Source organism: Columba livia, chromosome 2, assembly GCF_036013475.1.
Source record: "Columba livia isolate bColLiv1 breed racing homer chromosome 2, bColLiv1.pat.W.v2, whole genome shotgun sequence".
Lineage (NCBI taxonomy): Eukaryota > Metazoa > Chordata > Aves > Columbiformes > Columbidae > Columba > Columba livia.
The window spans coordinates 67,224,008-67,249,016 of NC_088603.1; the positions used below are offsets into that span (position 1 = coordinate 67,224,008).

Here is a 25,009-nt window from a genome sequence, read left to right on the forward strand (position 1 = left end):
CAAAAATTATTTCACTCGTTAGGGTGATTAATTGGTCTTTCTCGACTATATTGCTTTATTTTAATGTTGTGTTTAGTCTTACCTTTCCCTTTTTACATGTAATCTTTTTATATGGAAATTTTCCATTTCTTACTGAATGGAAGTACAAGTTTATACTGCAATTCAGAATAAGTAGCCTTCTAAAGCAAATTTGGTTTCTTGGGCTGCTTCTCTTAATTAAGCTAAGGCTGTGAAGGAGTGGGGGTGAATACAGAACCATGCTATTTGCTTTCTTCTTTCAGTTATAATTTTTAAGTTACGGACAGAATTTTCTGAAATAAAATTGGATGACTCTTTAATTATAATATTATAAAATTTGCTCTTGGAGGTCTATCCAAGGTTAGGAAAAATAAGATATTACTAGCTTTGCCTATTCGATACAGAGCTTTTGAATTAAATCTAAGTTCAGACGCATACTGTTAATCACCCTCTAGGTTTTTTTAAGGATATTTCTGAAGCATTTTAGATAGGCAAATAGTTATAGTTTTACAAGTGGTGAAAAATGCCTAAAATCTCTGCCAGTGCTGTCATATGTCCAACTTATAAAATTGTATTAGAGGTAAAGTAATAAGTTATAACCATAAATGAGAACAGGGTTCTGACTCCATCTTCTAACTACTAGACCACACAGCATCCAAACCTTAACAAACACAGCTACAAAATAGTAATTGTAATTAAATACAAGTGTTCTGTCTTTTTATAAGCAGCAGGCCTGCCATTCCCCACAGAGACACAACTTCTAGTGTTCTAAACTGACAAAGGAGGAAAACCAGAATGTAGTAAAACTGAACAGTCGGAGTCTGAAAGGCACAGGAAAATCTTTATCAAAATAATATGAGACAGTTCAGAAGGGAATGTTTTTCATGAGCTGGTATCAGGTACAATCTCTGGTGCTGGCAAGGTTGTTGTAAGTTGGTTGTTGGACTTCATACCTTTAACCGTTGTTTTATTAGTAGCAATAGCTTCCTTTATATATGCCTGAGTGTGCTTGTGTGTCACTTTAGTCACCTCTTGTGTCTCTCATCTGCTTCCTGAAAAAAACTGCTCGAGCTTAGTCTTTTAGAGGTGGGTGTTATGCTTCAAAGCCAACTGTGTACATCCTGCTGTCTTGCTATAAATGTTTGTATTTGATTGTTGGCAATTAGATACAATATTAAACTGTAACTATGAGATAATTAGAGTATGGAGTTACCACCTTTCAAAATATTTGAGTAATCTTTTAGAATGTAAATTTTACATCTCTCTCTAGGTCTATGAAAGGTTTGACTTTACATTAGGCATATTATTTTTTAGAATGACAAATTAGGTTTTGCTAGCTTTCTCCTCTGCTTTTGATTGTTGATATGCTTTTCTCCAACCATTCATTTCAGCTACACTTTTTAATGTATAGGATCTGAAAATAAAAGTTTAATTTCACTTCCTTGACAACAGTTCTTCGTGACCTGATTTTTCCTTTAGTAAGCAAAATATTTGTCCTGACAGAAATAAACAAGGAACTATGGAGACAGTAGAACTGAAATACTGTTTCAACTGTAGTCCTGACCAAAACAAAAATTAATGTTGGGCAATTTATTCCATTAGAGTGCAATAGCCTTGTGCAAACTTTGCCTTATTAAAAATCTCAGGGCAGAAAATAAGAAAGAAATCATCAGAGTGTAGAGCTGAGCTTAAAATTGCCACTCTTCTATGAAAGTATATTTGTTGCCTGGCTTAACTGCATTTAAAAAAAAAAACAAAACTCTTACAACTTGCTTGCTCTGTTTTCTTCCATCGTCACTTTGATAACAGACAAATAGCACCGAGGCCTAATTCTGCCTAGGTAAACTCTTCTTATAGCTCTGAATCACTAAAGATTCCAGAATATATGGAGGCTTTTTTTTGAGGAGGTTTAAGCTCTCTAATAAAATAAATAGTAAGGAACAGGTGTGTGTGTGTCTAGTACTTGTAGGTCATGACACTTCCAAAGATTAATATCTGAAGCACAAACTTCTTCCCTAGGTATCTTGTCCTAAAACATATTTCCAGAGAACAGCTGTTGTTCCCCTCTGCCTCAGAGAAAGCGTGATTTTAGGAGGTCTTTAGTATATAGTCTTTGTGTGGTGGTTGTGGCATTTTTTTTACATTTTCATGGATTGGTTTGAATAGCATCAGAGAAAAGAGAAGAGGGCTGTTGTAGGGAGAGTATCTCTGTTTCTGGTAATGGTCCCTTTTTCAAACTTAAACTTGTAGGTAAAATAGGACAACTGTTAACGATTTCCGTATCTGAAGGAATGACAATAAGATCATGTCTTTGCATATACTCCAAATTATCACCTGTCTGAGGTAGATCATAAAATAATATCAGGCAGCAACTTTTATCTTTGCCTGCAGGAAATGGTGCAAGTAATCTGACTTTGACCTCTTGTGTTAACTTTCCTGTTAGATACCAATGTTCAGGATGTGAACTGTTAGCTTTGAACCTTTGTAGAAGAGGTGTGTTTGAATTATGAAATGTGTGGTTGGAGAATGTCATTTCAGAGCTATTTTTGCATTGCTTTAATTCATTCATGGCACACATGGGACACTATATGCAATTCCGTGAAATTGCTGTTCTTAAATTCCATGTAAATTGAAACAAAATGAGACACAAAAACTTGTAATCCAAAATACTGCGTGGCATGACTCTTGGTTCTTCCTGAGGTAGCCTGAACTGTGAGTAAATGCAACACCCATTATTTTACCATGTTTATAAGATCTGGACAGCTGTTAGGGCCTTGTGCTTTGGTCTGTAAATGGCATTGCTAGAGGAAACTACCATTGGGAGCTGTTGGGAGTGTGGCTAAGCAGCTGGCAGTATTTCAGAACAAAAATAGATAAAGTGTTTGAAGAGAAGAAGGAAAACTGCTTGGTATGACCATGTTTAGGCAATCATTGCTTTGTATCCATTCTCTGCTTTTGGACTACTGAGTACTATGTTCAAATATTTTTGAGTAGAACACAGTAAAATGAAGTTCAGCTTTGAACTTGTCCAGTTTTTCTGTTTTATGGTGTTAAAAATGTGAAACATGGAAAGATTTACTAAAAAGATTACTAGGCCTTTAGACATGCTTAGCTTCTGTGTTTAGAAGGGGCAAGTATGCATCCACTTGCCTATTACTGCAGAGGTGGTGTTTGAGATCCAGATTACTAGTCAATACACCTTGAATATAATGTTTATTGAAATGCATTATGAATTTTAGAAAATATGTAGATCTTTACAAATTAATTTAGTTTTGCTCCTGTTCTTTGGGGAGATCAGAATTAAAGGAAAAATTCTATTTTCATCTCCTTTGCCCCCTTAGTATAAGTAGTAGACAGCTTTCTGGTTTTGAAAACAAGATTATATTTGCTCTATTGTGCATCTGGTAGATTTATTAAATGTGCATATGATAAGATTTCAGACTTCTAATTGAATTCACTGTAATGTAATCATTAAAAAATTGAAATGATACTTGTAAATGTATTGTGGTGACTATGGCATAGCCTGGATTTAAAATGCTTCAGCAGGTGCTTAAGAAGTCCCTGTTCAGCAGAACCTGGGCTTAGAAAGAAGCAGCGCTCACCAGCTGCCCTTCCATGTAAGTCTGTGTACTGCGCAGAGCTGGGGTGCAAATCCTGGTACAAAGTTTTGGGGATAAAGTGAATGCCTCCTTGCTTTCAGGCCCGCAGTGCACCATGCACAGGCAGGCGTCTGTTATTCAGGAAGTCAGCATGGTGCTACTTCTAGTAATAAAATTAGAGCTAAATCTTTAAATTGACAAGCGTACTTGTTGCTGTTGTGTTTTTGACATTGTCAGATTTGAAGTCCTTCGTTCCTCTGAAGTTGGGTACAGATTGAGTAGCAGTAGCTGCCTCTGGCTGTGTTGCTGGTGTCTCTTGCGTGGACAGATTGTCCTTCATGGTGGGAAAGCTGTTCAGTGTCTTTGCTTATTTGGCCCACCCTGGGCATGGTTTGAATCTATTAATGGAAACAATTACTGTCTACGGTAGCGAAATGCCAGCTGCTGCTGCAATGCTGTGCAGATGCTGTTGCTTAACTGGATAACATCTCCGACTGCTCGGTTACTTGTATTTTGTGAGGATTTCTGTTACTGACTGCAGAGTGTGGAGCAGGCTCTTTAAGGAAGCGTGAAAGCATTTACTGGAGACAGTGAAATTTACGTCTCCTCAGTAAGTGCAGCCTACAAAGAAAAGGACCCCTCTGTGCAATGATGTGCACCACAGGACTTGGTATCAAGTTAACTTGAGACCCAAAGCACCAAGTTAACTTCAACAGTTATGCTGTTGCCTGGAAGTGATGTTGCTCTGTGTCTTTTTACAAGAGACAGTAGAAGGTGTATAAGCTTGTTCAGTCTGTACCTGACTTTGTATGTTGATATGAGAGTTCTGAGGTCTGCTGGAGCTGTTTGTGTGTGTCTTTATGAACCTTCTGTGGCATGTGGTGGGTGCTCGCTGGGGGCTGAGTGCAGAGCTTGGTAAGTTAACAACAAGCAGATTGAAAATTTGTTATATGAAGGCAGTTGGAAAAATGCATTGCTGACAGAAGCTGGAAATCACAGAATAGTTTGGGTTGGAAGGGACCTTCACAGGTCATCTAGTCCAACCCCCCTGCCATGAGCAGGGACATCTTCAACTAGATCAGGTTGCTCAGAGCCCTGTCCAGCCTGGCCTGGAATGTTTCCAGGGCTGGGGCATCTACCACCTCTCTGGGAAACCTGTGCCAGTGTTTCAGCACCCTCATAGTAAAAAATTTATTCCTCATGTCTAGCCTGAATTTCCCCTCCTTTAGTTTAAAACGATTACCCCTTGTCCTATTGCAACAGGCCCTGCTGAGAAGTCTGTCCCCCCCTTTCTAAGCACTCAAAAGCTGCAGTAAGGTCTCTCTGGAGAGTATGATTTACACAAGCTGTTCTCAGTGCTATGGGAGTATGTCCCCTAATGTAATTTCACATTTTTGGGGAAAAGGGAATGAATGGCTTTCTGATGCTGTTGTGCTTGGTTAGTGTTAGTTAACCTCTCTAGTTCTGACCTTTATTTTTGATAGATGAGCTGCCTTTTTATCTAAAAATAATAATTAAAAAACTCAACCCTCAGTCGTCAAAATATCCAATGAAATTAATAACCATATCCTGAACTAATACATTCCTTAGTCATCAGCTGCAACCTTTATCTGGCATTTCATTATATTGTAAATAGAGACATTGTCAAGCATGTACATGCTTACCAAATACACCTACATCTTCCTTGGATAATGTGAAGTTTGTGACTTGTAAGGTGTAACTTTTTCACTAGAAAGTAATCTGAATGTTCTGTCTCGTTTCACATAGATCACTATAGGGAAATGTATATGGTAGCAGCCCTTAATGAAGTCAATGATGGCTTATTGTCCTAGAGCAATTTATTTGCTATTTAAGCATTATAACTCAGGATGAAGATTTATACCACAACTACCCTCTTGACAGATTAAGGCATGAATATATTTTGTGGGTTATTAATGGTACAGTACTTATTTTGAGGTATATCAATCAGCACAGCGGTAGAAAGGCGTGTCTGAAACATTGCTGTCTGCTTGTGTTAGTGCCTGGTAAACCAGCATGGTTAATGATGATGCTGAAGATAGAGCAAAGAGGCTCATTGTGCACTCACAACAGAGTATGTACTTATGGTCTTTTTATCTAGATGCTAACCGCCACAAAGCCGGTGCTGCTGCCTCTTCATGTTTGGCAAAAGCAGAGACAGTAGTCTAGAACTGGCTTATTTTGAGATCCATGTCACCTTTGCATCTTCTTTTTGCTGTGTATGGATATTCCAAGAATTCTGAGCATTTCATAAACATGAATCAAAGCAGCTGCTGTGGCTGGAATGGCATGCTTATCTCTGCATTTGTTTATGAAGACACTGTTCAATATGTTTAAAAAAACTACCAGGATGCAGTGTTAACTGTGAACTTACTATAAAATAATGTGGTGCTTTGTTTTAAAAACACATTGCTGAAATTATCAACACAAATATTTTTTCTTTTTTTTTTTTTTTATTAGAGAATATTTTAGACTTGAAAATAAAATGAAAAAATGTACATGATATTCTGTTTATTGAGCTTACGTTTTATTCTACAGTCCTTTTTTTAAAAAACATAAATATCAGTCCCAATTAAGTAGTGTTCAAAAGCCTCCAGGTGGGCTTAAATTTTCTTTTTCTAATATAAGGCTTCAGAATTCTGAATCTGTCTGTTGAGGTACAGGAATAATTTTTCTAACGTTAAATACAAGTATCTGGAACTCTGTTTCGCTTTATATTTCTTATATGATGACAAGGAACATCAGACCTTAGATAACAAACTGAAGTACTTGATACTTCTTCCCACATGGTTTCCACTTCTGACTTTATGATTAAAATCATGTGCAGCGTAGCTGAGAAGGGCAAATTTGATTCTTTTATAGCAGAAGGAAAAAGGATTGGGTGCAGTGGGAAGTGAAGTTTATCTGCAGAACAAATGGATTTATACAGTGAGTGGCACTGGCTACATTGTGATTTTTAGTACTTAAAAGTTCTCAATTTTGTTGAATATTTACTTCAAATTCAATTTTACTGCGTGATTCAAAAGCCAAGGCTTGTTTTACAGTAGATGAGCTTTTGCTAAAGATAAGTCAACAGAGCATTCCAGTGGAGGCACAGAGCTGGCGGAAGTTTTCTACTGGCAAAGCAGCTTTATGGCCCTGAGTGAGCAGCATCCTGGTCTGCTTTGGAAAGTTTCTTTGTCAGCATCTGTCGTGAGTTTTTTATGTATGCAATGTGATGTAAGTCTGCAGCACTCCAGACTTGCTTAGGGTCAGTAGTGCCACCTCCCTGAGTGATGCAAGTCTGAAGCATTTTTATATTTTTTGCTGTTTTTTCCTTTCTGTCACACCGTGTCGTCATTCCCTATTTTGAGTTGTTCCTAAATTTTCTTTAGTCTTGTAATGTGTTTTCAGAGAATTTTATTTAACGAAATCAGGCTGAAACTAGAATTGGCCATTTGGTAAAATAAAGAAATGTTCCTATATTCACTGCATTCAGCTGAAGACATTAATACGTGACTTATGTATCCTCTGACTGCTCAGCAAGAAGTAGCTGAGTTTGGGTAAGGTTTTTAAAGAGAACTTTGCAGCTATGTGAGAGCAGAAACCATCTGCAGTATTCCTGCGCTTTGCTATTGTTCTGTATTGTGATAAAAAGATGGTTCTGAAGGTGTTGTCAGAAGCATATCATGAAACATCATCCCAGCACTCAGATTTTGCTGTTTTGAAGCTTCTTACCATGATGACAAGTGGGTATGCTATTCTGGAACAAACTGTCTAGAAAACCATCTGGTATTTTCTGTAATGCCTATTACATTTTAAAAAAGTTTTGAATATCTCTCATTCTTCTTCTGGTGTAAATCTAATCCTTTTACCTGCATTCTTGATTGGAATGCCCTTGAGAAATGCTGCTTCAGTGTTTGCAGAGAAACCGACATAAGAAATGCAAAAGATGTCTTGTCAATGGATTTGCTGCTGATATGTTAGAATATAGGGAAAGGATACTTGGGGACCAGAACTGGAAGGATAATGGAAGGCAAAAGAGAGGTACAGAAATGGATGATAGATCATGTTGGTTGGAGGAGACTCTCACAGTAATCGAGTCCAACCATAACCTAACTCTAGCACTAAACCATGTCCCTAAGAACCTCGTCTAAACGCCTTTTAAACACCTCCAGAGATGGTGACTCAGCCGCTTCCCTGGGCAGCCTGTTCCAATGCCTGACAACCCTTTCCATGAAGAATTTTTTCCTAGTATCCAATCTGAACCTCCCCTGGTGCAACTTGAGGCCATTTCCTCTTGTCCTATCACTTGCTACTTGGAAGAAGAGACCAACACCCTCCATGCTACAACCTCCTTTCAGGTAGTTGTAGACAGCGATCAGGTCTCCCCTCAGCCTCCTTTTCTCCAGGCTAAACAGCCCCAGTTTCCTCAGCTGCTCCTCATCAGACTTGTGCTCCAGACCTCTCATCAGCTTTGTTGCCCTTCTCTGAACTCTCTCAAGCACCTCAATGTTTTTCTTGCAGTGAGGGGTCCAAAACTGAACACAGAATTTGAGGTGGGACCTCACCAGCACTGAGTACAGTGGCACAATCACTTCTCTATTCCTGACACAAGCCAGGATGCTGTTGGTCTTTTTGCCCAGCTGGGCACACTGCTGGCTCATATTCAGCTGCTGTCAATCAACACCCCCAGATCCCTCTCTGCCAGGCAGCTTTCCAGCCACTCTTCCCCGAGCCTGTAGCACTGCCTGGGGTTGTTGTGACCCAAGTGCAGGACTCAGCACTTCAACATCATGTTGTTGGATGCCCAACATCATGATGAAATTCCTCAAAGTACGTGTTGGAGGAAAATAAAACAAGCAAACAACAAAACCCAACAGCATCCAGTAAGCTTTCCTCTATCCTTCCGAAAATGTGTATGAGAAACTGACATTCTCTGGGCTGGTACTGCAGTCCAGCATGTGTTGTGTTTGAGATCCAAGTTGAAACCAAAAAGGAACTTCAGTTCTTGTAAACAGACCATTGAACACTGGACAGCATGCCCTGTAGCTTCCTTGTCAATAGCTTCCAAGTCCTTAGTATGTTTATTGTTTAAGGTGTTTGTAACATTGCAGCTAAGTTCATGTCATATTTCTAATTTTCATTGTGTAGTTATATTTTAACATTGAATCTTTACTGTTTATTATATTAAACGTTTGTCATGATTGAGAATATCTATAAATTGGCTGTGAAATAATCCACTTGGAAACTTTTGTGTATGCATCAAGAGGACAATGGATGTGTGAAAATGCAACATTTAATTGTTCTCCTCTTTCAATGGAACAGTATCTTGAATTTTTTAAATAAATTCAGTAGATGTTCTGTCCCTCTCAGCATCTCAGTTCCATGGCTGGATTCTCCCTTACTGTTGAGAGTCCTGGGTGCTGAAGGAAGGGCATGTCTGGCTTCCTTGTGCTGAAAGTTAGAAGTTAGCTCTTGCCAGTTGCATTTTAAAATGCTCAGTAGGGTATAGATTTTGAGTGCTGAACCTAGACAGATTATTAGCCTTCCCTTGTTTAATACTATTTTGGGTGGGCTGCATCTTCTCAAATAGTTTTTTAAGTTTCAGTTTTGCAGATTTGAATGTAACAGTGAGAGGCTTTTTTCAGAAATACTAATGGTGTGCAAGCTTTGTGCCCTTAGTATACTCTCCTTACTGCTATCCACACTCACAGATAGAAGCTTTGCGTATGCTTCAAGGAATGTGGTGTACCTTTATTGGAAGTTTCAGAATGGCATCTTGCAACTTTGTGCTAGTTTAAAGCCAGAAATGCATATCTGGCAGTGTTGGACTGGCCGAATGACCTTAATGTTTTGCAGTGCTCATGTGTTTTCTGAGTTACATTTCTTTTGGTACATGGTCTGACCCATATTGTTTGTTGCTGTTTGAGAATTTCATACCTGAATAAGGAAGAAATTTGTGGCTTGTGTGCAAGACAGACTCAAGTATACTTTGAAAATATTCTTGCACTCAAGACCAAAGTGTAAAATGAATTTAATAAAAATTTCTCCAAATCAACTCGATCTGTCATCCTTGGTCAAGAAGGGTGTTGTAGAATGACTTCTGGAGGATCTCACAGTTTAAATACTTACTTTTTTCTCAGGGTATCTGCATCTTCATCGTAGTTCAGAAAAGATGGAGGCAATTGAGTCACGTAAGTGACCTCTTGCTTGCTTGCCTTTGCTGTGATTAAAAAGGGAAAGTAAATGCTAGGTCTTGTGGACTTTGAAATGAGATACTAAAAATGGAATTACAGAATTGAACTTTGAGGGAGGAATTTTTCATCAACAGTGTATATAAATGAAAGAAAATAGAAATATTAATGATGATATGCAGTTGTTAGGTAGGAAAAGAAAAACTAAATTAGGTCATTTTTTATTTTCAAGAACCATTTAGGAGTGATAACAGTCTGGCAATCTGTTGACTGGTAGCTGTAATGAGCAGTGTTGGAGTTTAGTCAGCTCAAGGTGAGTGTTTGATTAGACTAGGAAACTTGCACATTTTTTCCAAATAAGAGTGGAAAAGCCTTGTACTTGAAATACGTTTATAATTGCCATTCTACTTTGCATCCAAAATAGAAAGCAAGTTATAGATTCCCTACAGAACTTTTGCTCTAAATGGAAGGAGCCGAGTGTGCTATGTGTTTCATTGTTTTTCTCTCGTAAAGATCTGGATTGGGTAATTAATGATTGTTTTAAAAATCATGTTACTACTCTTGTTTGTTTGTTCTCTCCCTGTAGCTGTTTCTGCATATCAGGGAGGTCACTTCTTTGCCCCAGTACTGTTAATCTAAGAGTACTAAGAATATTTGAAATGGGGTGCTTGCCTTAGCTTCAGCTTCTCTTGTGGCACATCTTTCTACTCATGCCCCTTTACTTTCATATCTCAGTTTGCAGATGTAGTTGATGAAAATAAATTGACCTGGTCTGAAGTTACTTATCAAACAACATGACTTTTAGATATTTTTGGAATAGAATGGCTACTTAAGCAAAAAGGAAACTGTTGATTCCTTATTACCTTGAAAATTGTGGAGAGTTGAGTGCTGCTGCTGGCCTTTATTTAAAATATTAACGATGGTGGTCAAAGTTGGAAAGCAACACTGAAAAATTAATGTGATTAACTTTTTCAATAATTTTGAACTTAATGCTGTATTTGTTAAACCTTAATTTTGTTTGCAGTATTGCTGCTCACCTACTTTGTTTCTTCACGTTCTTATCTTAATGTTACTCACCAAAACCCACTGACCTCAGTAGTATTTGCCTTCTCGGATCACGAAGTAATGCAATGCTTACCAGAATTCAGAATCTGCCTACCCTTTCATATGGTGTTTCAGACTGATCTACTTGTTCTGAGTCTTTATCTTCTTCCGTGACATATGCCTTCATTCTCTTATAAGGATTTTTGTTAACTTTCTGACAGACCACATGTAATTCTCCTTTATTTCTTCCAGCTTGTTTTGTGTAACTCAGTTTGCTATGCAGGCAGATCTCTAGGTAGATCATTTAGGCTGTGGGTTATTTATAGCAGACATAATTAACTGAGTTGCAGCTCCTGAAACAGAAGAATTGCAGCTTGGTGTTGTGGAAGTTTAGCTGGAAGCTCTGTGGGGCCTCACCTCCTCCTGCGCAGAGCTGGACTCAGAGCCTGGTTTTACAGAGCAAATACTGGGCAGCTGTGGGTGGTGTTGGCTTGTGTCTAGCAAGGCTTCGTCACCCTCTGCTGTGCCTTCTGCATCTGAAGCTTGTGATTGTCCCTCTGAATGTGGAAGTGGGAGGAGGTAGCAATGACGGAGTCAAGCGCAATGCCATGGGTAGGAAAGGGCGAAAAGGCGGTGGGTGTGGGCCCCTGCTCCTGTTTCACTAGTTCAGAGGCAGTGCAGGATGAGCACATGTTTGGGTAATGAGGCAAAGCTGATGGGGTCTCCTTAAACTCAGAATGCAGCGACTGGCTATGCAAAGTAATTGAACTAATAGGGTCCACAGTCTTGGGTTGGGTGTTTCGGGGCGTCTGCAACAGGCTCCTGAGTGTATACTCTGTTATCTCAGATTTGGCATTGTCAGGAGTGTTTCAGCATACATTCATTGTGAGTAGTGGAGCTGACTGCAGATCACGGTACTAAATGGAACTATAAAGCTGTTCTGTGACCATTTTATGTTGAATTTAAAGTACTTCATTAAATGCGAGGAACAAAGTGGTTGAACTACTTCACTGTAAAGTGTGGTAAAACTTCCAGTTTGATTTAAATACACCTATTGGCTTTACTGATTGAGCGGTACCAGGAAAAGCATCCATTGGGGAAAAAACACATTTTTCACTGTTCTCTTTATGAAAGAGACATTCCATTGTGTAACTGCATTGTAGGATCACTTGCATGCATTTCTTATCCCAGTAAAAAAACCCGTGTCTCCCATCTTAACTGCCTCTGAATACATGGCAGCACAGGCCACAGACCGTGCTGCAGTCTCTGGGATTGCATGTGGGTGTCGGCCCAGTAGCCAAGAGTGACTGTGCAGGATCCTAAAACATATACAGCTAATCTTTATACTAAAGCTTATCATTTCTGTGCAAGCATCTATATAGATGAAGTTTATGTCTTTCTCTGCTCTACTCCAATTTAACTTTCTCTTTCCTCTACCTTTCATCCTCCTGGCCTTCTACCTGCATTCTTCCATGCCTTTTAAAGATACCATTTAAAGTGTTATCTCCAGAAATAATGGTGTTTCAGAAAAGAGACCGAGTGCTGTTAGCAAATCCCCACAGCACTCTGCTGCTCATTCTAAATTGGAGGCTTTCATTATCTTTAATTGTCTGCAGTTGGTGTAGTAGCATGTGTGTGCTGGTTGTGTCTCAGCTCCTTTGCTTTCTGTGTCTTACTTCTCTGAGTAACTTACCTTGTGGTTAGTGGTGTGTTGTGGTTTTTTGTGGTGTTTTTTTTTTTTGTTTTTTTTTTTTTAATTCTGTTATCAGCTGCTTTGCATTTATGTTTTTGTGTGCTAACTGCTGAATATCTGTCTCCTATTCTGAAACTTGTCAGGAGTGGCAGCTTGATTTCTTTATAAGATGACCATGTTTTCTACTTTAGAGGTTGCTTGAGGTCTTTTGCTGCGTCAATAAGAAAAATCTTATAAGGGAATAACTTTTTTCACAATGCAACTGTGCTTAGCAAGCTGCTGCTGAATGGGAGCTAAAACACTTAGCTAGACCCCTGTGACTTTCTGCAGGGTGATACAGACTCTCATGTTCCCCAACTATCCCTCTCTTAACTTGGAGGGCTCATTTGCCCACTGTATCCAGCCTGGGGCTGTGCACTCCAGTGATACCTAATCAGGTGCTTTCCACCCTGTGAATGTGTCCATGGACCTTCTCTGTTTTTAGGCATTGGCTTGTCTCTTTGCAACTTTTTTGCTTTGTTTTGGGCATGAGCTAATAAAAGCCTGGCTGGACTCAGTGTCTGTTTTGTGTCTGCGCAACAAACGTGCAACATGGTTAAAATTCTTACAGGTAATGGCAGTGGGAAGATATTTCAAACAACTTCTACCTTTCAGTAAAGTAATACAGTAGTGTTCCACTCTCTGTAAACAAATGTTCATAAAATGAGTTGTGGATATAAGCCTGGCTCTGCAGTCTGAGATCACAGCTCAAAAAAAACATTTTAAGGGGATAATACTGTTGGCTGCAAATCAAGGAAGGGAAAAAGATTCAGTGAGGACTTAAATAAGAATGAACAATTTTTCAAGAAAGAAGGAGCTGTGGATAGACTTCAGGCTGTTTGAGTAAAATTTAATTGAGAATACCATATGTTGAATATGCTGTGTTTTACATAAAAAAGTGTATCTGGAGAGAAACAAATTGTTTAAGGAAACAACTATTTTCCTTCAGTGGTATGCTGTGCATGCTGCTAGTCAGAGTTCAGGACGTCTCCGCTTGTGTATTTTTTAAAGATTCCCATGTGATGATGTCTACCATCGGTAAATGCAAGAGTTACATAGTGCAGGAAGTAATTTTGGGAAGGTGATTATGATGGCTGGCAATCTTTGACTAACGAATTTGGAAATAAAGTTGCTTAGTTTGTCAGTATGGCCTTTATCCTATGGTAAGATCTGAAAAGATGCAAAATCAAACTTTCGTTAATTATAGCCCTCTGGAATTTTAGAGGCTAGAGTCTTAATCTCCTTAGTTCCTGTTGTCAGTTAATTGTGCCTGTATTGTCCATCATCGTGTCTCTTGGAGCTTAACACCTGTTGTGTCGGAAAGGAGCAGACCTGCCAACCTTTTCCGTAGCAGCTTTGAGTATAAGAATAGTAATTTTTCTACCGAAGCCAGCATGTTGCTGCATATTCACTGGGCAAATTCTGTGGAGAGAGTCGTTTTTTATCTTGGGTAAACAGTTTTCGTTGCAAAATTGTCTTTAAGCTACTCTACTAGGTGCCTCTTTCAAGCACATTATTGGGCTTTTATGTAGAGCAATACATGGAATAAATTGATGAGCAGAAGTTTGAAGCGTGTGAAAGAAGTTACAGAAGTAGTTGAGCTAGGTATGCTTGTGTGAAATGCTGAGTTTTTGGGGAATAGGACAGTCTTGAGTTGAAAATGAAAATAGATTTTTAATGCTTCTCTTAAAGTTACAGTTGAAAGTGGTTTTGGTATCAAAGGTTTCAAAAACTTTTTTCAGAGTTATTAAGTTTACAGGTCAAAAACTAAAAAGCACAATCCATAGATTTTTAGTAAGCAAATATAATAGCAAGTCAGAGACCTCTGTAGGTTGTAAACAAGTTTTGTTGTCAAAAGATTGTAAAAGAAGGACATTTTTTTTTCTTCGTCTTTTTAAGATTAAAAAACATACGTGATATAAGTAGAGACATCAAAGAGCTCCTATTTTCTGTCCCTTTCCTAGAATTGCCTTTTCTGATCTCTTGGTTCTCTGGTGCACTCAAAGGCAGGTGAATAATGACCAGTTCTGAGTATGTACTTGCTTTCAGAAGGATATTTTTCATTGTGTTCCATGTTTCATTTAACAAAGTGTTTCAGATGCCTTTATGCAGTAAAGATACCATCAATTACAAGTAATTAATGAGGCAAATCAGATTATGGTCTGTGGTTTGTCTTTTTGAGAGGTAAGATGATTAAAATGTCTGTTGTAGTCGAATAATTCTGCATATGGCAGATCTGACCTGAAGTTCTGTTTCTGAGGGAAAAAAAACGTAGTTGTGGATGCTTTTTCATGTTGAACTTTAGAGTTCAGAAATCAGTACATGAGTGAATGCTGGAATTCAACAAAGAATGTATTCAGAATTGGTTTTTTATACCTTACAGAATGGAATATTGTTCACATAACATTGGAATACAAAATAGGGCATTTTGAAGGGCTTAAAATAATTTGTCAAAGTGTCAGTGAAATGATGATCCTTTCATCATGCAGCTCCTCTAAATGTATTGCAAGAGTATAAGGGAGAACATATCCCATCTGCTTAGTTTTTTTCAAGGAACCTGCAAAGGTAAAATGCTGTGTTCTCTTTAGAATTAATTCAGGTCGCAAATTGCTTTGGAAGACCTGTCTGGTAGACACACATGCGCTATCCAATAAGGTTTTTTCTCAACTCTCTTCTTACTGCAACACATTAATAGTAATGAGTATAAAATAACACCTTTTTTTGGGGATTAGATAACAGCTAATTTTAATTATACGGCTGTAGCTTTTTAGTTTACATGTGACTGGAAGGAAATGTGGGCCTCCAAGCCGGTTTGTGTGTCACTGCTAAACTCAGAATCTGAAGCTGCCAGAAGGAGCGAGTAGCAATGTACAAAATACAGAAGTAAAAGAAAAAAGCAATCAAAAGCAACAGTTTTGTATAAGTTAGGTGAACTGTCTCAAATGTCCGTGGGCCAGGCACACTTTGCTACATTGCTGTAGCTCAACTGATTCCTGGTAACTTCATTATGTTTGAGCTTCTTAATGGCTATTTACAACCATTACTGTACAACATATAATAAGCTATGCAGAGGTAATATCTGTGAATACAATCTTCTTTGAAGGCAGTTTATCCGCTAAGCACTAGGTTTGCATAGTGTTAAATCTTTAAATTTGTCTAAAAAGGAGCCTTCCTCCTCCTCATCCATTTCTTTTGTCTGGTTTTGGATGTCTGTAGTTCATGCAGCTTCCTACTTTAATAAGATGGTCATGAAAGCTCCCCAAATCATGATGCAGTGATTCAGTATTCATCTCTGTTGTACTGGAATTCTCCATTGTTAAAATCCCAACCTTGTGCTTCTACTGACTGATCACATTTTATGTTGATATTTTATAAAAATCTGTTGTAGCTGACATAGTGAGTTTAGATCAAAGCTTCTCTATTTTTCTTCTTGGAATTGCTGAGGTTATTGTAATATCACTTTTGGGAGTTTGGCCGGTTAAGTTGAGCATTGAGAAATCTATAAATGAAAGTTGGCCAGTGGTGTTGCCTTCTTTTGGTTTCCACACCTGCAAAATAAGGTACACTACTCATTTTCAGACTGCACTGTGTCTGTGTTGGTAAGGCACATAGAAAGACTTCAATTGACATTTGTGGTGTGTATATCAATATTTTAGGGGGGTCAGAACGATGCGTTTTTAGAAGACATTGCAATGGATCACCACGTGAGGGGTCAGTCCTGAATTTCAGTGCAGCTTTGTCAGACAGCTTGATGTAGTAGCTCAGACATAAATGTTTGAGATATTTGGAATTTGTAAGATGATGTGGCTCTTTAGTATATTTATCAGCATAGATTCTTAAACCTAGCCACAAAAAATTTCCTCTATTTAACTGTACTGTCTTAATAATTGCAGTGTATTGATAACTAGTAAAACCATTCTGATTTCGTAGAAAAGGAGAACCATTAAAAGATGAAAATAAGAGAAGAATCAGCATTACTTTAACTTTCATTTAATAAAAAGCGCACAATCTGACCCTTGATTTTGGTTCGTGAAGGCTGGAAGATCTTTACTGCTGGTAAACACATGATTAGTGTGTTTCTCTTTTGGGAAAATTTTCACTTTTCTAATATATATTCCAATTGCTCCTGTATAGTATTAACCTTACAAATCTATTGTGAAGGGGAGCGAAATGCTGGCAAACCTAATATGATGCATGAGATATGGGTTACTAAATAAAATACATGAAGAAAATTAAAATACAACATTCGTTTATTAGCAAAAGCTTCATGTATTCCTTCTGAATTGTACCTTTTTCCATGTAGTCAGAAGGTGTGAGGTTCAGTACTGGTGACTTCTTTTGGGTTGATGAGAGGTCAGTTTACCTTGGCATTGGAACTGAATCTCTCCCATGCACCTACTTAATTCTGGCTTCCCAAAATAAAATGTTGCATAACTTACAAAGGACTGAAGGCTTTCAGCTTTTCCAGCAGAAAAGTGAGCGAAACTGCAGAGAGGTAACTTGGCCTGGGTGGATGAATGACCTTGAACCAGAGAGTTTGTTCAGGTAGCACTTTGCACATCAGCTGAGGTGATGTCAGAAGTCACTGCCTTTCAGCTGTTCGACTCTGTGCCTGGAGAGTTAATGTCAGCGTTAAGTAGTTCTCCTCTTGAAGAAGAGGTGCTTTGTAGCATTTCAATTCAAGTTTTCAACTGTGATACTTATTAAAATCCAGATATTTCAGTTTTGCTAATAGTGCCTTAATAACTTTACAGATATACCAGAAACATAAGGTTTCTTAATGTACCAAAGACTAATAGCTAAATGCTCAAGTTCAGTGAAGGAGGGGCAGAAGTGCACAGTTATTTGATTATTAGAAGATACTGCTAAAGGAAAGAAAGAATGTAGCTGCAAACTTGAGGAAACAAGATAGGTCTTTCCTTTTGCCTTTGACTTGTCTCGTGCTTCTCTTCCTGGATCGTATGGCGGGTGAGACAAGCCGACCTCCTTTCTGAAATGTAGAAGGCTTTGACCTGCTGCCTTGGACGAAGCTGGGATGGTGGTTGCCATCCTCTGAGTTTCTGGTGTCACAGAAAATGTCTTTTGTATTCAAAGCCTGCACTAAGAACTACACCTCTTTTTTTTTTTTTCCTTTATTCCTGTGTCTCTGGGTGCTGGTGGGTTGTAGGTATTGGCAAATCAGGGGGAGTGTTGTATGAAAATGAATGAAGAGTAGTTTCATCTGAGTCACAAAATGGGATTTCGGAGGTTTGAGGGGAAGTATGTGATAACACATTTTGGTAACCATCAACTATAAATGGTAATTAACCTTTTTTCATTGTCTATGTCTATCAGCTGGGACCACCTCCCTTTAAAAATAGCTTTGTCGTTGGTATTTGTCTGCCCTGTGTGTTGGGGCTCAACAGTTTACTGAAATATAAGAATCAGAAATGGAAGTATGGAAAATAAAGCCTTGTGCAGTCAGAAGATTGACCCCTTTGTGACAAGTACTGCTTTGGACAGAAGCTGTAGAAGCGCAAAAGATAGCAGAGCATTATGGATTATGAACTGAGTCAAGAAGGTTTTGTACAAAATATGTAGGTGAGGAAGAGAGGTTGTTTAGTTTCTGGAAAAGCGTGATAGAGACAGTTCACCGGAGAATTTCTACTGCACGTGTACATTTAATAAGATAAATTCCAAAAAGTTGCACATGCTCAGTAAAACTGTTTAAGTTGTGTTTTCTTGGTTTTGGTGCTTACTGATGCCTGCAGTAACATTGCTGTGACTTCAGGGAGAACAGAAACCTCACTAAAATTGTGGTTAAATCTCATTTTTACTGTTTCCCAGATCGTAGTCCCAGAACTCTGCAATTTGCAAGCAGGGAAAAATAAAATTCCCCAGTGTGGATTTAAGCTGACTAATTGCTTGAGTGTTCTCCAGTAGTTTGTCTCTTGTCTGTTTAAAATATAAAAGGGAATGTAAAATCTTAATCAGCATTCAATTAAGTATTGCTTGCGATACAGAAACTATTTCCTGAATACTTGCTTCAGAGGTGCTTATTCTTTACCTGCCTCTCGAAGTGTTAGGGATGCTTCTGATTTTTAGAAATCGATTTCATTTTGTGTACAGGAAACAGCATATTGCCTTGATGTATCAGCTTAAATTTTTTTTTTTGAGAAATTTTAGCCCAGTTGATAGACAAGTTAAAAAAAAAAAAAAACAAAAAAAAGTAATTGCAATGTTTGGTGAGATTGTTATTAAATACAGGTGCCAAGTAAATAGAGTTGTAATTTTTTTTTAATTGTGGAAAGGTTCTTGGGGATGCTTAGTTGCTTCTCTGAGATAAGCAGAAACTTTGCTATGCAAGGCTGCTGTTAATGAGCTTGACTTTTATTATTGCCAGCTGAATAAGCAGCTCAAAGCCTCTAACGGAATTTTATTTTAGTCTTATACCATCTGGAATCAGCACAGATGGCAGTAATAGTTTCCATCACTGGGCAAAAATAAATGGCTGCTCTGTTGTAAACGTGGGGGAGAGTTAAATACAAATCCCCCATTGACTACTATTTGTTGAGACGTGTTGAGTATCTGTAAGACCAAGTCCTGAAGCAAACAATGTTAAATTTCTATGAACTTAATTGTCATGAGCAACCTTGTTGCTAAGAAAAGCATCTTTTTAATAAATAATAAACTTAAAGAAGACAGAGAAAGGTTTGTAAAGGGGTGAGGTACGATGGGTCAGATGGTGTGTATGTGCAGTTACAGTAAGTTAGAATCATCCATGTTTCTGATTTGAAGTAAAAAATGGGGACTGAATTGTTGGGAATTTTTTTCTTTTTCCTCAGCTCATGGCAGGGGTGGAGAATAGAGGCGACCTCTCGCGTGGGGATTGCAGGAGGCGGCAAACAGAATGGTCGATGTTTAGCATTGGTAGAAAAAGATCCTCTGATGCAAACTGAGGCTTGGATGAAGTGATTTAGTTGAAATTGGGTCAGAAGGCACTGGTTTCTGTTGGGAAGGGAAAATTGCTATAAATCCCTTATCACAGTTTTCTGAGATTATGGAATTAATTTGCAGTAATGAAGAATAGACGGCTTTTAAAAGCTCTTCAGGAATTGGTTTGTGGAAAAAAAAAAAAAACAAAACAACAAAGAAACCCAAAAAAACAAACAAGTTCATGGAAGTAATTTGTCTGGTTTTGCTTTCCCTGAGTGCAGCAACGTTTGAAATGTGTTCTCTGAAGAAATGCATCTGCTTGTGTGTTGTTTTGAGGTTTTTTTTTAAAGTTTATTCTATTTCCTCCTTTTCCCCCTTGTAAGACATGAGAAAATAGGTCTTTTTAGTTGTGCTTTGTGCTCTTACTAAGCTTTGAGGCTTTGTATTCTCTATTTTGTAACTTTTTTCTGTTTAGCACCTTAGCATTTTTGTTTAGCATTGTTTTATATACAGAGATAATACCATCAATTCAAATAACTTTCCGTGCTTGGTGGCAAGACAGCTGTGCAGAAAAGATTCTCTTCTGTTATCTTTGAAAAGTGACTAATGAAGTGAATGATAAAGTTATGCAGAAGTGACTAACATGGGAACAGTAGTAATTCATTTAAGAAAACCCTCCAGACTGAACTATTTTTTTCAGTTAGAGCATGGAGGAGAAGAAACCATTTAAAAAGAAACAACTGTGGAGCTCTTTGCAGGATGTGGGTAAAGGAAACAATTGAGCAAGACTTGGAGAGCAAAGATGTGCTTTTTCATTGTTCCCTGCCAAAGAGTGACCGAGCCTTCCCTTGCTGCAGAGCAGCTTTCAGGAGCCCTAGCACCTCACGCAACTCTACAGCTAAAATGGAGCGAGCATGTACATTTGTTACGGCTTTGAATTACGGTTGTTCACGTAAGGTGTTAATGGTTCGGATGACATCTTGGAAGACTGTTTCTAAGGTCAAGGTGTTTAAGCATTTTTAGCAGCTCTCCCACTTCTATTGTAGCGTTGCTGTTGGCAATGAAAAAGAGTGAAGGTAGGCTGGATGCAGATGTGTCTGCTGCTCTTAGACAGGGCCGTGGGTGTCCCTGTCACCTAATGTTGCCGTGTTGTACCTCCCTTCTGGTGGAGACTTAGTGTCTCAGTATGAAGAGATTAAATTCTAACTTTTATGTTACAGGGTGTGCCAGGTTTTGGTACCAAAGTGAGGTGTGTGACAACACTAATCTTCTATTCAGGGAAGTCTGAGATATATCTCGCTGTGGCTTCCTGGGAGACAACTTGCATCTGACCATGAAGGCACAATGGGGACTCACGGAGTGCTAAAGGATGTGGTGTATAGAGTACACTTTTTTCTTCTGTGATTTTTTTTTTTTCCACTTTTTCTTCATGTGCAAGATGTGTTTCTTGAAGAGGGTTGTTACTGGGTGATGACGAGACCTCTAAGAAAAGTTGTTTCAAGACAGCTCTTCAAACTGGCCATAGAATTAGTTTTTTTAAAAACAAGCTTAGAGAGATTTTAGGTTTGAAAAAAATCTACTTTTAAAATGCTCACTTAGTTGAAAACAACTACTTCACTCAGATCTTCCTGTATTCTTTTCCCTGCTACAGCCTCCCCAAATTGCAGTTGTTGGCTTAAATGTGCCTCTGAAAGCTCATCTAGGAGCTAGCTACTCATATTGCTGTAACGATAGGCTTACTTTAGATATACTAAACCACTCTCTAGGTCTGGCATTGGGTGGACTTTATTCCTTCTTTGGAAAATTAGTGACCAAGATAACCAAGTTTATACCAAGGGAGCTGTCATTGTCTATTGTAGTTATTTACCCTGAAACATGAAATTGACAAAATGTGACTTGAGTTTAATGTTCATGCTGGTTTGGGACCTGATGCGGCACATGAAATTTCATCCCTTTTTGCAGTCCTATGGTTTTGTAGGTGGGTGTCTGTCTACACTGGAAGACTGCAAAATAGGGTAGAAGTACTGTTAGAAGCAGAAATAATGCTGTGTGTCCATGCTTGTTATACTATCCAGAACTTAGATATTTCCCTGAAGTTCTCTGGTTTGTTTTCTTTTTTGTCTTTTTAAAGAGACAAATTAGTAATCTCTTTTTCTCTGGCCTTTGATTAGTGTAGTAAATGTACATGAGTTGCATCACTTGTTTATACAGGTCTTAATCAGGACTTTTTCAGTTTTGCTCCATTTCCACAGAGCTTCCCTTTTACTGTAGTTCAGTGTTGTGTTTGACCTGATGAAGCTCTCATGGGAACAGAAGGTCTGGAGGATTGTTCAAGGACTGGTTTGCTTTTGAAGCAGGATTCCTGGTTAGCTTTCATGCCAATAGTTGGACAATGCCAATAAGGAAAAAGTTGCTTTTGCTGGTAATTGTTACTTGTTTGGGGTTGTTTGCTTGTTTGGGGCTGTTCCTTCAGGAGGGTGCGTGCTTTGATGGAGGTTATTACAGCGTATTTCTATCACTGTTCTTCTGAGGAGAATCTTTTGGAAAAATATTAATCATATGCGAGGTATTACTACAGTAAAAGAAAGAAAAACTCCTCTGTGGTGCCTCATGTATTTAAACGATGCTGACTGTGCAGTTTTTGTTTGTGCTGTGGGTTAATCATTAATATGTAGTGTATATATATGTAATGTGCCCCAGGACATAGACACATGAGTCGGTTAACCCATGGCATTTCTAGCTCTCTGTTTTGAAAGACTGCAGACACCTCATGAAACCCCTGAAGGAGATTTGTCTGCAGATACAGTTCTATGTGTATCTCTGGATTAATTCAGGCTGTGTTTCTCATGCTTAAATTCCTGCCTTTCAAAGCACAATCCTTTGCTTCTTACATTTCTGACTGTACCTGGTTTGTATATACACCTGACTTCATCTAGGGTTATATTACTTAGGCTTTATCTGTTCTGCTCTGGATTCATAAAGTATTATTTCTTCAAGTTCTTGGGAAATCTGGTAGCCGAATACTGAAGGACAATGAGTCTAGCCAGCCATTGGATTATCATTCATGTTATTACAACTGTAAGTGCTGTGTTATAGCAGCTTTTTCTGCTTTGATTTTTGTGCCTCATGTATTTTCCCCACGGAACAGACCAGATGATTTGTAAGTATTTTTCAGATATTTGGGGAGAAAAAAACATTCTGTCACCTTGTATTTCTTTATGTCGACCTAAAGCATTATATGAAACTTTCTGTCCTCGCATATAAAAGAGGACAGATCCAGTTGCTGCTTTGGCCTGGGCAGACTTATGCTGAATTTCCCATCAAGATCACCGGTGGGTTACAGAGCTCTCTTGCACACACCCTTATCGTCTGTTCATCACATCTGACTGGACTGTTGCTCTGGAAACCGTTGTAATGTTGCAAGTGAATTCATTATGATTAAATGAGGGGAAAAAAAAATTAGAACAAAAGAGCACATTCCTGTTTCAACATGCAACTTGGAAACTGAAACTCTCTCACATATGTTCTCTGTATTTCAGAGTATTTTTTAGTAACAGGACACAGATCTATCCTGCCAGTCAGGAATAAAATAATTTGAAATTGCTATTATTTATTTCCTTAAAATAGATTCTGTAATCAACTGATGTAATTATAAGGATAGCTGTTTTAGATTCTATTTAAAGCTGTGCATGGGTCTGTCAAAAAAGAACCAATTAGTGTTTACATTTATATCTTTATCCCTCACAGAGACTTAATGAGTTGTCTTAAACACTGAGAGTGCTTTAGTTTCCAATTATATCTGGGATTATTTTCTATTTTTTTCTAGTATCTGTATAATACTTGAGTTTCTGAAGCAGGTCTGTATCTGCAACTAACCAGAAGATTATAAAAATATACCAGGATACTGCAAAATTATTTGGCACTGGCTCAGTGTTGTTACTGATCTAAAGGGATTTTTGTGTCTTTCATGGTTACTTATGTTTGTTTTCTCAGTTCACACTTAATAGCTTGCATGGTAAGTTTAAGTCTTTAATGCTGTATGGTAAATACATAAAACTTATTAGTGACTAAAAAAGTGGAATACAGAGTTATGGTTTCCTAGACTTGTGCCTCTCTCTTTTTTCCACTCCTTATCTCTCTAGAAGCAGTCTGCTGAAGATGACCCACCCTCTAGTTTCCTAAACAGCAGATTCTTCTAGCCATTCCTCTTGCATTCAGAAATATGTAACGGCTGGGAGTAGGATCAGTGATTCTTGCTTGGAGATGAGAGGGAGGAGGACAGGAGATCAGCCTCTCTGCAGGGGTACATGTGCAGTGCTGGTGGGATGGTCAGCCAATTAACCTTGGCTGTCCGCTGGTCCTCAGCTGTGGATCTGGGTTACTGGTTTCTGCAGTAGCACAGTGAGCTTGCTGGTCACGTGTGGGTGCTTTGCTGGGAATCTCTCCAGAGCTGGTTTCTGAGCTGTGGCAGCCTGTCCTTGTTCTGGGCCGTACAATGAAGGGGGCTGCCTGCTGCTCGCAGAGGGGGTGTGTGTTCATGTGTGTCATCCTTCAGAGCACTCCTTGCTACTCCTCCTTCTGCGCAGAGGTGAAATCAGTAATAGGTCTGCAAAAGTACAAAAAGGCTTGATATACACGTTCCCATTAAGATTTTAAAGGAAAATACAAAGCTGAGGGATGTACACACAAGGAGAACTGATTTCAGCCATGTTAATCCCAGGAGCAGCTTGGTAGGTGCCACCACAAATTAAGATACTGAGTTTGGGACACATGTTTAAATCCATCGTTTTTTTTCTCCTTCTTAATGAGTTAAACTTTTTTATTGTCACTGGTTTGTTACAGTGAATGAACTAGTTGACCTGCGAGACAGCATAACAGAAGTGGCTGAAGTGTAGAAAGTGGGGTGATTCATGTTCCAGAGACATGAGCAGTTTTTTTTTCTCTGGCTATATCCATATGAATTGCTAAAACCGACATTTGCAGCCATTGCTAAATGACTTTAAAGTCATTAATACTTTCAAGTATATTATCATTTTCTTCCCTAACAGTGTCTAATGCCTTCCTTTTTTTTGCAAAGCAAAATGAGTAAGCGTGTCCTGAGTAATACATGAATTATCTTTTCCATTATCTCTCAGGAAGTTCTGATTGTTTCTGAAACCTTGTGTACTACTGATCTGCTACCTGAGGAATGTGTCCACTCCCTCTATTGTATAAAAACATGGTGTAACCATTAATATGAATCTGTTGTTCAGTTGTTCTTTCTGGAAAAATAATTAACGGTATCAAAACAGTATGTTTTCTTGTGCAAAGCAATCATTTTCTCAAATGTATGTTTTTATAATCTATGTAGGTAGATGTCGATGAGCATCTTATCTCTAAGATTCTTTGCATAATATTGTGTCTTTTTTCTTTTGTTGCTGGAATCCTACGTTAATTTTTGAATCATAAATTCTCATCATAATATGAAGACAGATGCTTAGTGATGCTGTTTCTGAGGCAGCTCTGAA

The 25,009-nt window shown here is 38.4% G+C and overlaps 1 protein-coding gene across 10 annotated transcripts in view; it reads left to right on the top strand.

Annotated features, from left to right (window-relative positions):
- The window catches only part of KIF13A (kinesin family member 13A), a 116,358-nt gene that overhangs the window by 3,058 nt on the left and 88,291 nt on the right, over nucleotides 1–25,009 (top strand). The window lies entirely within an intron of this gene.